The 16,989-nt window shown below is 39.3% G+C and overlaps 1 long non-coding RNA gene across 1 annotated transcript in view; it reads left to right on the forward strand.

The window, feature by feature from the left end:
* Window positions 1-5,092: 5,092 nt before the first annotated feature.
* Window positions 5,093-16,989, forward strand: part of LOC124417906 — a 28,798-nt gene continuing 16,901 nt past the window's right edge. Inside the window, exon 1 of the long non-coding RNA XR_006939079.1 lies at window positions 5,093-5,226. This is a non-coding gene — a long non-coding RNA (uncharacterized LOC124417906). The remainder of the gene's footprint in view (window positions 5,227-16,989) is intronic.

A 16,989-nucleotide genomic window follows, 5' to 3' on the forward strand; every position in this document is an offset into this window, starting at 1 on the left:
TGGAGCTCTGTCTGACCCTGGACTGCAGCTCCTCTGCCTTCACTGTTCCTATCACCATGACGGCCATAAAGTCCACATATTTTATGTAGGTATATGTGGGCAATAAGGTATGTGAAACTTATTTTTCCCTCTTAAATATGCATGTTCTTTAGAGAGCATAGATGGATTTATGCCTTGCACTTCTAATTGAATGTGCTGATGTTTGTTGCAGACCTTACAGTCTTCAGGTGTCTTCAATGTCACTAAGCTCCCTGGAAGTTCTGTCATTCCCCAGGAAGAGCTTTGCCTCCTCAAAGAAAGTCCTGCTCTGTTAGGAGGTCTGTACAGAGCAAACAGCACAAAGGAAGTCAGTGTGCCCAGTATCAACCCTGCATATCTCATTTAATTGAGACCCCATTAATGAAAACTCTTCTCTTTGCTGATGTCCTGCACCCCAGCAATGTCACCTGCACAGTGGGTGATATTTCTATGAAAGCTTCAGGAAATTTCCTTGTAACAGCTATCTCTCCTATCAGTTGAAAGCAGGCAAGGATATAAACCATAGGTATTTTCAGACCACCTACAGGTGTCGTTTTGGAATAGGTGTATCTCTAAACAGGCAAAGGAATTAATTTTCAAATATGAAAAAATCTACTACTTGCAATTTTGTATGGAAGTAGTAATATTTTTGACCACACCTGGAATGAGTGTTTAATTTTGTATTTTTAAATGCTATGACATTTCCAGAAATTACAGCAATAAAATAAAGCTGTTTGCTAGTCAGAGCTAAGCAGTGGATAAGTGAATAAGTCAGTGATTATATGAACAAAGCATTCCTGTATCAAAGGCAGTATTGAAGTACTAGGTTTTGTTATTTGATGTTGGTTGTGAACCTGACTATAACAAAACTGAAATATCAGTCACAGAATCACAGATTCATGGGGATTGGAAGAAACCTCTGGAGATCGTCTAGTCCAACCCCACTGCTAAAGCACTTCCCTATAGTAGGTCAGGCTGGTAAACTTACAGGTGTGTTTTGAAAATCTCCAGAGAAGGAGACACCACACCCTCTCTAGGCAGCCCAATCCAGTGCTCTTTCAGCCTCACAAGTGAAGAATTTTTTCCTCATGCTTGTACAGAACATTCTATGTTTCAGTTTGTGCCTGTTGCCCCTTGTTCTGTTGCTGGACACCACTGAAAAGAGCCTGGCCCCATCCAATTGATTCCCTCTCATTAGATCTTTGTAAGCATTGATAAGATCCCGTCTCAATCTTCTCTTCTCCAGTCTGAACAGTCCCAGGTCTCCCAGCTTTTCCTCATAAAGGAGATGCTCCAGGTCTCTATGGCCCTCCCCTGGACTCTCTCCAGTAGCTCCCTGTCTTTCTTGAACTGAGAAGCCCAGAACTGGACACAGCACTTCAGGTGTGGCCTCACTACAGCAGAGTAGGAGAGTATTACTTCCCTCAACCTGTTGACCATACTTTTTTTAATACACGCTAGGATGCCACTGGCTTTCTTGGCCACAGGGGTACACTGCTGACTCATGTCCAACTGTTGTGCACAGGGACACTCAGGTCTTTCTCTGCAGAGCTCCTCTCCAGCAGGGCATCCCCTAACCTGTTCTGATGCATGAGGTTATTCCTCTCGAGGTGCAGGACTCTGCATTTGCCCTTGTCTTTCACATTATTGTCGTCACTGCTGAAACACACCACCCACCACCTCACTGTGCTCACATCCACTGCTTGGTCTCCATAAACATTCAGCAAGAGTCAATGAATCTCAGTGAGTGCAGTTCTTTCTGTACAGAGGAATTCATACACCCTTCCATGTCAGACGCCATTTTGTCAGACTGCCCGTCTGCTGCTGTCACATGGCAACAAAATGTAATGGAATACTGGCTAGAAGGTTCAACCTCTACTGCCATACCACCAGCATCCACCTCCGACATTGTGGATTAACATAATAAAATAGGAGGCATTATTTTCACAGCAGCCCACATTGCTGAAGAGATGGAGTTTTTTGTTTGTTTGTTTGTTTGTTTTATTATTATTATTTTCTTCAGATTTTTTTAATGTAAGAATATTTTGGTTCTATACCTCTTAGGCCAGTTATAAATTTAGTTGAATTATTTTGTAGCAGTAGTAAATCTGAATATAACACACAAAGTTAAAAGGGAAAAGAGTGATTCTGAAAGCAGAAAAAAAAATATTTTGAAAGATACTTCACAGACTGTACACAATACTCTTGTAATTACATCTGATTAGGTGGATAAGATCTCCTCTGATGAAAACAGAAGTTTTTCATTAAGAATATGACATGCTACGGAGAGAGAAACACAACTCAGTCTGACAGCTGATTCCATAGATGAGGGAGATGATATTATTCAACTGTATGAAACTACATCTCTAAACAGTGACATTAAAATTTCTTATGGTACCAAGGAGAAGTTAACTAGCCTAACAAGATAGCATATAGTCTTCTTAACTTTATTGACTTTGACATAACCGGATGCCAGCCACTGAGTCATTTCTTTCTCTTCTCTTCCTCTTCTCAACTTTCTCTGTGTGTGCATATGTGGGCATTTCTCTGTGCCTACATTTATCCAAACAGCACTTGTATTATGAGTCTTATGAAATCCTATGTATTTCAAAGTAGTGCAGTTAACAGGATTAATAAAGACTGACACAAAATTGACATTCTTTACTAGCTAAAGCCAGTTTTATAGATTTCTACTTTATTTTTATGTCTGACACTTTGCACGGCATGGTGGGTAATGTAACTGACAATATCTAGAGCTGACAGTAGAAAAACTCATGGAAAATATGACTTGTTTGCAACGTTTATTCACTTAATGTCTCTCCAGAACTGGCTCCAGGTTGTAATCTTCTCCTCACTAACAGAGAATACAGAGATTTTGAGTACTGTGAGAGGCTTAGCAGTCTGATTTTATAGCGAGTAAGACTTTGCAGTAGCCTGACAGGTCAAAGTGTATTGCCTGTATCCAGGTGTCGAATGTCACAGGAATGAATGCCTTGAAAATTCATAATATCTTGCAGTGCAAAAAAGAGGATGGGAAAAAAGAATTGGGAAAACCTTGTCTGTGATCTCATTTCTTAGTATTTGCTGTAGGTCTGTCCAAATCAGTCTGCCCGGGAAAGTGTAGCTGCCAGGACCATGGAAAACTAAGCCTAAAAATTTGCAGAATGGACTAGATGGCAGATACATTTGTGGAAATGCTAATTTGTTCCTTATAGAAGGATGGTTTGACTGAAAGGTCCTGGGGAAAAGAAAAAAACAGTATCCCCTTTATTGCAGTTGATTGTGGCTCAGCAGACAGGGTGCCACCTCCTTATCCCAAGTCCTGTATTATAACACATTTGAGGAAAGCTAAACTTATTCATATGTAGAAGTGATTAGTCAACAATGATTAGTCATATGCAAAAGTGATTCACCATACTGGATCTACGATGTTTTACAAAGTTCAGCTCATGACCTTTTCAATGTAAATATGATGCGATGGAAACGTACAAGACATCTACAATTAAGCCTTGAATTCAGTCAAGTTACTTTCAGCTGGAAGTTTGATGAGTTTTGTGAAAATGGCCATGAGCAATGAACATGCACATGGCTGGAGAGTGCTGTGCTCTTCCCCAAGGCTCAGCTTGCCCAAGCGCTCCCTTCTCAAAGCTCTGAGCACAGCTTGTAGGATCCGCATGCTGGAATACATCCAAGAGTGAGCTTTAAATACGGTGATCTAGCTTTTCAGGGGTATTCTTTTTGTTAAAGACACACATTTCTTTAACATTACTACTAATATCCTCATTTACTAAAATTAATGGAAAACAAAGACCAAAGATATGTGAACGTAGGAACTCGGGCAGTTAACAAGGTGAATATATGCATTTTTTCAAGGTGAGTTTCTCTGTGAGTTTCTCTAACTTGCACACCTGCTTAAGTAATTCAGCTTAAAGTTTATCTGGGATTGGGTTTTTTTTTGGTGCCACCTTTACTTATTCCCAAAGGAATATTTGGCATTTGAAAAGAACTTTATCTTAATCAAAATTGCTGGGCAAATTCCTGAACTTACATACACTGCTGCACACCTAAATTAACTCCATTTATGCTTTGTATAGCCTCATATTACCTGGATCAAAATGTCACTTATTGCTGTTCAGGTAAGAGCTTGACTTTTTCTTTTATGCAGGTTAATGAATGTTTTTCCAGTGAGTATGGGAAGATGTTATGTTGTTTTAAGCCCAAATACAAAAATACTTAAAATGAGTGTCTAAAGCTGCTTTGTCCTCATATTACAGGAATCATTTTTCATGGTACAGTCTCAGTTATTTGCAGTTACAGCCATAGTTATATCACAGCATTGGTGATCTGTCCTCACCGGATATAACTTGCTCCAGACTACTGAGTGAACTTGCATCATTTTGCTATTCATTTTGTTACTAGAACAGTATCATTTTCAGCAAGATCTCTGGACGTGTCAGCATATGCACATTCATAAGTTTAAGCTATCATGCTTTCCCAAAACATAATTAATTATACTGATTCTATTTTGTTTATATTCTTTATTGCTACAGCATTTTTAAAGGAGCAGAACAATATCATACAAATGACAGTTTGTCATTTGTCATGTGTCCCTGATAGTGTCCCTACAATTATCAGGGACAGTCATGTGTCCCTGATAATTGTAGGACTAGCAGAAGTTTTTATCTAAATATGTGGTTGATTAATTGCATTTAGATTAAGCGAAACTGAGTGGAAAGAAGAGGTTAATGCAATCTAGTGATCAGAAGTGTCTCTTAGACCATCATTTATTAGCAATCTGTATTGATGCTTTTTTTTTTCTATTACCTTAGTTACTATTTCACTAGATCTGTTTTGAGTTGATGTATGAAGTAGAGGTACCGCTGAGGAGTAGAGGAGCTGAGAGGCTCCCAACAGTACCTCAACCAAAGAGAAGGCTTTTCCTGGGTTAAGCGTTTTGTATGATGACACAGTAGACTAAATGCTTTTCATCTGTGAACAAAATTTTGGAGACCAGGAAAGAGCAGTTAGGGATCTGATGACAGAGCACTTCTTTGGGGTGGTGCTTTTCAGCCACTGGTTGATCACAGTTCACAGCTGCAGCCTTTATAGTTACAGAGCAGAAGCCTACTAGCTTCTCCAGCTCTCAGATTTGTTGAGGAGACGAGTTTTGCTCTTGTGTAGGCATAGAAATTGTTGGTAACCTTGAAGGTATGCATTCTGCTTTTGGGTTTTTTGTTTGTTTGTTTGTTTTTTGATGTTGCATTTTTTGTTTGTTTTCTGTTGTTGCTTTGTTTCCCTTCTTAGTTTGAGCATTTATTTTGTGTATTGAATGGAGATATTTTCTTTACCTGGTGTGAAATCCCAGAAGGTTTCTCTTGTCTACTATCATGTGTCTGCATTTATGAGAGGTGGATAACTCACAAAGTGGCAGGGTAACCACTTGTGTCACTTCATTCCTCTCCTTCCCACTCTTTCTCAAGAAACTTTCTTCAAAGACGCCTCTGAAGTTCTCTCCCACCACTTCCAATGAAATAGTTAAATATAATGAAATATTGCTTTTCTTTCTATCAATCTGGAAAAACACCTTTTTCAATAACAAAACCAATACCTTTACCAATTTCAGAAAAAAATGTTTTGATTTTTCATATTGTCTGCTTCTGATGAAATTTATTTTGTCTATATAATTAAAATAGCTGCAAAATTGAAAAGCATATTCCAGGATTTGCTTTCTGGAAGAAAAAATATGCTATTCAGACTGTCATGACTGTGACATTTTTCAGCAGGAAATACTGAAATACTTGTTTACATTCCAAAATGTGAAAAAGAAAATCAAAATGGAAAAACTTTCTTTGCCTCAACTCCTTCGTATAGGTGGGATTTTCTAGCATAGACTCTGAGCTCTTCCTGATGCAGCAACTTAAGGCTTGCACAGTGTAAAAATACTGTCAAAGTTAAGTAATGTAATTCTTCACATTCTTTTTCCTTATGATTATTTTGGCCATATGACAGTAAAATGACACTGTACTTGAGGAAAAGCAACAATGACAACAGAAAAAAGAAAAGGCATTGAGGGAGGGGAAAAAAAAAAACACTGTTTGGAGATTTGTTGACCAACAAAGCTCTAAGTTTTAGTTATGTTGCAGCTGCTCTTTGGCATTTTGCTCTTCCTATTACACTGATTGATCTTTTTCAAACAATGAAAACTGTATCTCTAAAACTTTATCTATTTGTAGACCTTATTTTTCTAAATCTTTCTTGTCGTGGGGTAGGCAGACAGCACAGGTAGAGAGCCCTGCATTTGGGGACTGAGGGAGAGCATCCAGCAGTCAGGACTGTGCTGCTTGGGCTGCCAGGTGGGTACAATAACTCTGGGACCTGGCCCACTGCTCCCAGTTGCTTTCTTCTACTGTCATCCCATTGTTTTACTCCAACATCACAGATGATGTTAGAGGGACACCCTTTGGCATGCTGTCCCATGTCCCCTGAAAATTTGATGAAATAAAGAAAAAAATTTTAGGTGGTTCAGGTTTTTTGGAATTAGTAGTAATGTGGTATTTATAATGGCTGAGAAGTACATTCACAGGAAACAGCATGGAATGACTGTAGAATGACTCACTGTCAATAATGTCAGTTAATAAAAGTTAACATATCTCATAGTGGGATATTTTTCTTCTGTTAAATTAGTATAATAGTCCCATGGCTATGCTTCAAGTTCTACAATAACTAAACAGTTTTCAGTACCAGTACTTCATGGAGCATGGGAGTCCAAATCTTTCTTTTTAGGGATCCACTTACAAATTATTCTCTTTGGCTGTAACCTCATGAACATTTCTATAAACAGTTCAAAATTTGTTTTGAGGTGATTGATAAGCAGAGATATGCATGATAACTGATTAGAACAGAACTTGGAGCTTGATAAACTTACAATGAATACTTATATGATATAGTGGCCTGCAATATTCAAAAGTAGAATGAGATGTTTCAGAGGATTCCTCAAAATGTTATATCCTGTGTCCTCAGGTGTTTCCAGTATGTGACACTGAATTTCAGTTGTCCAAGTGCAGTCTGGTGATCTATTTAAAAGGAAGATATTTTTGTAAGTCTGTCAAGTGCTTTGCTTTGTCTAGACAAACCTAGACGAAGTGTTGACACCTGCAAGGACTGATATGGCTGTTCAGTCCTTTTCCAAATAATCTTATTAATTGCAGTTTCTAAAACGGCTTGCCAGTTTTCACTAGTGAATTTCTAACTTGAGAGTAAGTTGTATCCTTCTATTTGCTCTGATTTTGTCAATCATTTTCTGAACTACAACAGAATATTCACTCTTCTTACATGATTACTTTCCTTTCCTAATTGGTTCCTCAGGAAATACTTTTTCAATTAAGTACTTCAGCTTTCAAGTGAACTTATTTACCAAATGGTCTTCATCATCCATTGTTTAACACACTTGACGCATTGCAATAGACTAGAGACAAACAATTTTCCTTAATAAAAGCCCTGCCAGCTTGGTCTCATAGAATTCTCATTTTGGTGATTTTATACTTTTGTCTTAATTATTGTTCCAGAAACTTTTCTGAAGATTTATAGTTTGCAACTCAGAAATCCCCTGCTTCCTTTTTTGGATGGAAAGGATGATATTTGCTACCCAGCCATTCTGTGTTTTTTAATGAGCTCTTCTGTATTCTTTGTTAGAAACTGCAGCTTTGCTTCCAAGAGATCTCCTGGAGGGATGCCATCAGTCAGGTGACATGCTGCTCTTTAATTTATCAGTTTAATTTTCCTACTCTTCTTATTTTGACAGCTCAGCCTGACACAGACTGCACTTTATTTCCTGATAAGAGTAGGGCTTGGATAGGTATCTCTGCTGTATTTTTTTTTTTTTTTTGTGGTGAAGACTGATATCGAATCTGTGGTACATTGTAACGCTATTTTTAATGGCTACAACTTAATGTCTTTCAGCTTCTCTTTCTGTATGGGTTATAGCCAGGTGTTATATTCTGTCAAATTCTTCTGTGGCCATAGTTTCTGAAAAATCTATTACAGGATGACCCTGTTACACTGCCAGGCAGTCTAGTTAACTGGCTTCTGCTTCAAAGTTGTTGGCATTTGTGTATAGGCATGCAGGGTTGTTGTGGGATTTTGTTGCAGTTTTTTGTTGTTTTTTTTTCTCCCCCCCCCCCAAGTATAGAGAATATGACTCTTATTTAACTTCCTTTCAAAACAGCCTGGTCTGTGACTGCAACATGACCCTGTTTGTTCTTTCCCAGTTTCAAAGCTGTCCTCTCTGGGACACAGTGCTACCTTTTGGATTTTGACATCTCTTACACATGCTTGCCTGACTTGAGCTATCCTTGGCACATGTCAAACTTTCCCTTGCTTTGGGTGCACCCCAGAACTTGTAAATATTCTGTGCCAGCAATCTGGTTCCAGTTTGGGTTAAGTTGGAGACTGTTCCATTTAGGCACTCTTCACATATGTTCACTGGAGTCTAAACCTTAAAATCTGTCCTGTGTCCAAATGTCCGCTGGTTTCTTGTAGGATATTTGGTGTAACTTGATTGGCTCATGACTCTGGAAGCAGAAGCCCTGTCATGGACACACTAAGCTGGAGTCTTTTCTCCAACGATGTGACTATAGGTTCCAAGGCCTCTGCATCTCACTTCTCATGATATACTATGGTGTTATGATGTTATCTTTGCTCTGAAGCATTTAAAAAATGCTTTCTGTCTTTATTTGAAATATGTTTACATTATTTAATATCAAATGTTTAAATAACTAATGTATTAATAAAGAGTGGCCTCTGCATTCCCAAATGTCCAAATAGGAGATAATAATGCAAAGATCAACTTTTAATGGGAAAGTAAAATTTATGTCCATAGCCTGTGTGAAAACAAGATGGCATCATTTCCTGCAAAACCTATTACTGTATAGGGAGATTGTCACTTATCCCAACACAGGCTGTGCAAAGATCAATGTTTACCCTTCTCTGAATCACATATAAAACAAATGATGTGAAGAGAAGATTCACCATCTATTTAAAAACACTGGTTTCTATTTTGGACATAACACGTAAAATTTCTGTTTAGCAATTTCAGTTAATTGTTAGATTAACATTTTTGGGAACAGATTGCAAACTTCAAAATGGAAAAGATCATTTTAGGGAGGGAACCAAGGCAGCTGTCAGTGAGCAAAAATTAACATAAATTTGCATAACAGATGTACAGTAAGGTGTCTATGACAGACAATCGCTGAATATTAATGATACAGACCACGACATCATTTGCGTAAATGCTGTCTGCTGGGTATTGAAGCTGCTGCGCTATTTGCAGAAGACAAAGGAGTGCAGAGCTGAACAGATGCACCAAATACATCGATGCATCTTAATTTATGACATCCTCATGAAAGACCTTGTGGTGCGATTTCAGGTTTTATTACAAATAATTTGGAGATAAAGGAACTAAGTAATTATCTTTTCCACTACACTCAGTTCTTTCAAAGGAAAGGGAAGCTTACTTGTGACAACCATTGTGATGATTTTTTGTTGTGTGGTTTTTTTGTTGGTTTTTTTTTTTTGTGGAAAGCCTCTTTAAAAAAGAAAGACCCCCATTACAAAGAGTCAAATATTCATCATTATTAAAAGATTAGCGCATATTAGCATGCTTCATGGGACTTGCCACCTAACGTACCATCACCACAACTGGAGTCCTCCAACAGGCAATGCATTTAAATGACTCTGCAAGGGGTAAAACTGCAGAAAATAAAATAAAGCTGATAAAGACTGGGAGAAAAAGAAAATTTGATATAATTTTCTTAGATAAGCCTTAACTATAGTTTGCTTTCAGTCAATGGCCTTAGTCTTGTTAGAAACTCTACGTACAACTGCAGTTCCTCAAAGATTTAGAGATATCCACTCCATATAGAATATTCTTATTACACTATTTCTCCAGCTAGAGAAAGTGATGGAAGGTATATTTTGATAACAGAAAAAGGCAGAATAATTTAGGCCCTGGCTATGTAGCGCAGTAAAGTTAATGAGTAAGGAAGGGATGAAAAAAAAATACAAACACAAATCTAGACTTGTGTGCAATGTTTAAAGAAAATCATGCAAGGTAGGGATGCTTCTCTTCTCTGATATTAATTTCTTTGGGCCTTAATGGATTCCTCTCCAAGCCCATACTACCACAAGAAAATGAATTGCATCAGTTGGTAGCACATATAGGGTTTTTATGCGCATAGTGTTCAATTTCATTCTTGTCAGCTAATCAGCAGCAGCCAGACTTTTTATTTCAAGGGATTTCCTTTTCCCATTTGAACAGAGAATATAGCCCAGTAATCATTCTGCAGAGGCACTATGTGAGCTGTTACTTCCACCTGCTTTTTCCCCAGAATCTCTATCAAATCCTTAATCCAGTAACCTGATAAAATCTTTTCAAGGTCCTGCAGGGTCCATTGTGAAATTGTTCCTCTGAATGGTGTGTGAAATGATGTGAAAGTTACTGTGTCCCAAAAAGTGCCATATGGTGATTATTTTAATGGATGCATACTGTATGCCCAAAAGGCAGTTAACATGTTATTTCACATTTTGTGTGAAAGAATGGAATAACTGCAATCTGAAACTCTTCTGTCCAATTTTGCACCCAATGTCTTTTTCAGACATGCAGCTTTATTCTGTGTTTCAGTACACTAACAGCAGCTGATAAGCTGATGCCCAGATATGCTAACAAGAGCTAATGCTGATAATCTCCCTTTTTACCATTTCTCATGAATTCCCACTCAAAATTTAGTTAGGTAGAGAGATGGAGGGCTGGGTGAGGGAGAACATCCAATGGTTATCATCTCTTATGTTTTGTCTCATCTTGGCTATGGATGGTTTGGCTTTGTTGAGCTGGAGTGAGGTTTTATACACCTGTAGGTAAGTAAACTATTCTTTTTTCTTCCAACAGCTTCTGAGCCTTCTTGACCAACTTCAGCTGCCACTGGTAGGCAAGATGGGCTTTGAAAATAGCTGAGGCCTCATAGGAGAGAAAGAGACTTCTTCAGTGAGAACTAGTTTGGGTCTCTTCTGCTATTTACTCTTTGGCTTGCCAGCAGCCAGCTGGCGGGGGTTTCCTGAGCAGCACCTTTGCAAGCACATAGCTTGCAGTGAAATTTCTCTTGCCTGGCTCATGGGGGATAGGTGCTGTAGGGGTGTGGGTCAACTGAACGTACAATGGAGCGGGTGTTCTTACAGTGGGATTCCTGGAGGAAAACTGCAGGGTTTTGCATTTGTATACACTCCAGCTGTTTGCATCAGTCCTCCCCTTTCCACACTGACTGCAACCATTTGGACACAGTTGCACTCACAGTGCAGCTGTCTTAGAGGTAACTGGCAAACACCACTGGGGAGAATCCTACTGCTCTTTTGCTGAGGCCTCCAGGTTGCTCTGCTCAAATACTACCTTCTCATTGGACTGGGTAGGCTCTAGGCAAAGGTGAAAGGGCAACATGACAGCCAGGGCACTCTGAACCTTACAGGAAGGTAATGTGAAAGTCCTGCCACCCTTGTGCGGAGAATCAAGTCTGGCTTTCAGGCCAGTAAACAGATTTAGGAGCCTAACTTGTCTAGAAGAACCATGTAAGGTGCTAAAGACTTCTTTCTGGATCTACTTTTCTTTTTACCAGGCACAAACAAAATTAAACATGATAAATGACTCTGTTTTTTCCAGCAAATTTGAAGGTCATTAATAAGTAATACAAGTAAATTAATGTTAGGTTCTAAGCACATCTCCAGAATAAAATAATCTGTATTGACTGAATAAAAGATCCATGATGCTGGATGTTATGGGGTTTTGAGGAAAGTGTCATCCCATGTTTGAAATGAGGACAAAAAGAGTCCATGACAGTGGTTTGTAGTTTCTATTTAATGTTTCTCCTTCATATTTGGGTTTTAGTGAAAAAATTCTCATTCAACTGCAATCATCACTTCCAGGAAACATCCAGGATGTCTTTTTGCCTTGCAATATAGCAAGTAAGCATGTGAGGATAACAAACTAGTGAGAGGAACTTCAATGCTTCTGGCTATGAAGTCTGGTTCTGGTAGCATTCGCAAATGGCTGCATTGTCATGGGATATAATAGGGCTTCTTTGTTGCCTGCCAAAGGGCTCCCAAAACCTGTACATCCTGTCACTGTCCATTTGCCAGCATAACATGAAAACACTTGGCAGATAAAACATGAGAAGCTTCAGAGCTCAATTTGTTCGCTTTTATGCTATTAGAAAACCATTGGCTTCATTAGATTTACTCTGAATTAAGCCTGCCATAAGTGAGAGCAAAAACTGGTTCTGTAGGAATAATATGCATTTTATTCATTCTGTTTTCCCCTTAAAACAATTTGAGAGCCTTAGTAGAAGGAGCCCTAGGTTGATGCATAATATACTGAGCTGAAGAATAACTGAAATAGATTTATTTTTTTCCTCTGCTGCAAGTCTCACTGGGTCGCTTTTTGAAAACTGTTATAAAGCATTTCAAGAAACAAATATTTTTTTTGTTGTTCATTTGGATTCAGTGTTCAGAATGAGGTCACCTTCGGAGTGGTATCCTGCGGCTCAAGCACTCAGCAAGATGTGCCTGAGGAATGGGCTCCACAATTTAATACCCTCTGTTTTGGATAAACAAATATCATTTTTATTTGAAATGTCATGAAAAGATCTCCTTCCATGTCTGAACAGATGGAAGCTATAGCATGGTGATATCTTTTTTTTTTTTTTCTTTTTTTCCCCCTTTTTAATGTGATACAGAAAGTTCCTCCTTTCAATAGTTGCATGTAAATAACAATTTACTATTGATAGTGATTAAGTTATAGTAAAGCTTCACCACTTGCATCTTTTTATTGTATGCTCTAAGTCTACTTAATGGCCCTTGTTCACAGCCAGTGTGTAAAATCCCTTGGACTGAAGCTGGGGATTGGCCTGGCAAAGCCAGGGGAACATGGACTCTGTGAGCAGGGATCCTTTTACATTTTTGTTGCCCCTTGAGGCGGCAAAGACAGATTTCTGATGAGAGGCAGGAAGGATATCTCAAAGCTAAACTAGAAGTATTATCCCTTATTCTTTTCCCATACAGTGCTTTTGAACCCACTTTCTTGACCAATAAACTCAATAAAATAACTGTTTGTCAGAAAAGGCTTAGAACAACTATCACAAAATAGTTAATGAAGGCAGACTGGTATCTTGTTGCTTTATTACTCAAATTGCTCATGAAAGAAGTGGTTCTAACATTTGGTCAAAGTGAGGATGATGTTAGCATACGTGCATCTAGAGAACAATTTGTGTGTAAAGGTTTCTGAATAAAAAGTAATGAGAAAAGGCATGACAGCATGACAAAAATTGCAGAAATAAGAGAGCCAGGAAACCATGTTAGGAGATCCTTTAGAGAAGCAGAAATGATGGGAGGACAGGGGAAGCATGGGAAGCTAGTACAGAACCTCAAACCAGGGAAAGCGTTCAGTGAAACGGGAGAGGGAAATGGTGTCAGAGAAATGTGTCCAGTGGATGAGTGGAGAGAAAATGGTGAAATGAAGGGAGAGAAGGTGAGTGGGGGAGTGAAATGTGAGAATTACTGGAGTATAATCAGCGTCCAGAGGACATAAAATGAAAAGGTGCAGAAGTGAAAACACAGTAAATTTTGGGCAAGCTGTGAGGATGCAAAGAGGAAGAGAATTTTTGGTGTGAAATTGATCAAATGCTAAAGAAAACTTTGAGTTTCTTATTTAATGTAAGATTAAGTCCTAGTGAAGCAATGCCAACTCCACAGCTTCAGCAGAAGTAAATTTCAAAGCGAAAAAACAACCTGAAGTACCTTTCCAAAGCACACTAAGCAAAATTTCTGGGCAAACCTTACAGCAGTCCGAAAGCTTGATGCAGTGGATTTCTAAAAATTAGAATGTGAAATGCTGGTAAAATAGACTGGGCCAAGATTTCTAAAACAGTGTTACTAAAAAGGAATGGAAGAAAAAGAAAAAGAAAAATAATGAGAATGGCAAGGAAGTAAACAAAACCTTTTGAAGTAGAAAAATGTCTGTTCATACCTCCTTTTACTAGAATTTCTTAGTACTAGATTTTACTACTTTCTTTCCATCAAAAACACAGAAGAACAGTCTGCTGCCTGAAATGTTATCCCAGTTTTGAAAAACTGATAAAGTAATCAAAAGGCAGCAATTTAGACCTAATAAATGTGGTCAAAAATCCACTAAACGCCACCTACCTATCTCAAGCCTGAATTGACCTATGTTATTCCTATTAACTAGTGGAATGTTCTTGGGAAGCCCAGCCAGGAATAAGAAATGCAGCCCTGACATTGGGGCATACGTGTCAGAAATACAGCTGTGTAAATAGTGAATCTTTTGTTTTGCTGGTGATTCTGAAAAGTAAAGAAAGAATGATTCTGCACTGAGTATGAAGGAAATGTTAAAAGAAGTGAGTTCATATTTGGTCAAATTACTTGCTTCATTTACTGTGGCAAAATTCATTGTTTAAATTGTATTTAGTTATTTTTACAGTTTTAAAATAAGTCTGTTAGAAATTTTCTAAGCAAAATACTATTTTGAGTGAAGAAAATATAAATGCTCATTTTCTTTAACTATCAATGCATCTTTTAGGAGAACTAGTTTATGCTCAAAATATTTAGTAGATTAAACATGAGTATTTAATATACTTTACTGATTACTGAATTATTTTCCCCAAGAAATATTTTATCCAAAAATATTCACCAAGCTTTAAATTAATCTGGTGTAAGTATAAATCTGACAATTTTCTACAGTATTGAAAGGCATAAATATTCTCATATTAGATATTGAAGGGGAAAAAAAAAAGTTATTTTCAGGAACCCAACTAAAGGAACTCTCTGGGAACCTAGGGAAGTGTGGGTCAGGGTTCCTCACCCTGAGGGACTGATGAGACAGAGGTGCAATCATAGAATCACAGGGTTGGAAAGGACCTACAAGACCATCTAGTCCAGCCATCCTCCCATTACTGTTGCTACCACAAGCTACTAAACCATATCTCATAGCTCCTCATCCAGACGCCTCTTGAACACTGCCAGGGACGGCAACTCCACCACCTCCCTGGGCAGCCATTCCAGTGCCTGACCATTCTCTGAGAGAAAAAGTTTTTCTATATATCTAATCTAAACCTCTTCTGGTACAACTCGTGGCCATTTCCTTGGGTCCTGTTTGTTGCCTGGAAGAAGAGGCCAAACCCCTTCTCATCACAACCTCCCTTCAGGAAGTTGTAGAGGGGTCTCCCCTGAACATCCTCTTTTCCAGACTAAACAATCCCAGCTCCCTCAGCCACTCCTCATAAGACTTGCGCTCCAGACCCCTTGCCAGTTTTGTTGCCCTTCTCTGGACACATTCCAGGGCGTCAATGCCTTTCTTGTAGTGAGGGACCAAAAACTGAACACAGTACTCGAGGTGCGGCCTCACCAGTGCTGAGTATAGGGGGATGATTTCCTCCCTGCTACTGCTGCACACACTATTTCTAATGCAGGCCAGGATGCCACTGGCCTTCTTGGCCACCTGGGCAAACTGTCGGCTCATGTTCAGCTGAGCATCAGCCAATACCCCAGGTCCCTTTCCTCTTCACAGTCATCCAGCCACTCAGCCTCAAGCCTTTAGCACTGCATGGGGTTATTGTGGCCAAACTGCAGTACCCAGCACTTGGCTTTGTTGAACCTCATCCCATTCATAGAATCATAGAATCATAGAATTGCTAAGGTTGGAAAAGACCCACAGGATCATCCAGTCCAACCATTCGCCTATCACCAATGGTTCTCGCTAAACCATGTCCCTCAACACAACATCCAAACGTTCTTTGAACACCTCCAGGGTTAGTGACTCCACCACCTCTCTGGGCAGCCCATTCCAGTGCCTGACCACCCTTTCAGAGTAGTAGCATTAGTAGTATTCACCTCAGCCCAGGGATCCAGCTTATCTAGATCCCTCTGAAGGGCCTCCCTACCCTCAGGCAGATCCACACTACCTCCCAACTTGGTGTCATCTGCAAACTTATTGAGGGTACACTCAATCCCTTCATCTAGGTCATTAATAAAGATATTAAACAAGATGGGCCCCAGTACCGACCCCTGAGGGACACCACTTGTAACGAGTTGCCAGCTGGACTTAACTCCATTAACCAAGTACCTGTTGGGCATGGCCCTCTAGCCAGTTTCTTACCCAAAGAAGGGTATACTTGTCCAGGCCACGAACAGCCACTTTTTCCAGAAGAGTACTGAGAGACCATTGTCAAAGGCTTTGCTGAGTTCTAGGTAGACTACATCAACAGCCTTTCCCTTGTCTACCAGTCTAGTCACCCAGTCATAGAAGGAGAAGAGGTTCGTGAAGCGTGACCTGCCTTTCATGAACCCGTGCTGGCTGGACCTGATTCCCTGGATGCCATGTACATGCCGTGTGATCTCACCCAAGATGATTTGCTCCAAAACTTTCCCTGGTACCAAGGTCAGGCTGACAGGCCTGTAGTTCCCCAGATACTCCTTATGGCCCTTCTTGTAGATGGGAGTCACATCAGCAAGCCTCCAATCCTCTGGGACCTCTCCAGAGGTGTCAGGGCTGGCATCTGGTGGCACATAGAAGGAGTAGGCTCTAAAAATTAAACCTTGAGTATTTCCCATGGTCAGAAATGTTAAATATTTAGAACAGACTTCTATCTTCAGAAATGTGAAGATTCAAACAACCTGGAGGCAGTTTTTCAGCTAAAAGCAGATAGATCCTTTTCAATTTGTTGCTGAAAGCCTTCTCTCAGAAGGGCTGTAGAGGCTGTTTTTTTCAAGTTGTATTGGATTTTCTTATCTGACAATCTTTATTTCCATGCTTTATTACCCCTTTCTCCAAAAAAAAAATCCATCCAGCCCAAACTTCTTTGCTCAAAGCTTCTGCATTTCTCAGCAAGAACATGACTCTGCTTGAGATGTCTCTGG

The sequence above is a fragment of the Gallus gallus genome, chromosome 4 (genome assembly GCF_016699485.2).
Source record: "Gallus gallus isolate bGalGal1 chromosome 4, bGalGal1.mat.broiler.GRCg7b, whole genome shotgun sequence".
Lineage (NCBI taxonomy): Eukaryota > Metazoa > Chordata > Aves > Galliformes > Phasianidae > Gallus > Gallus gallus.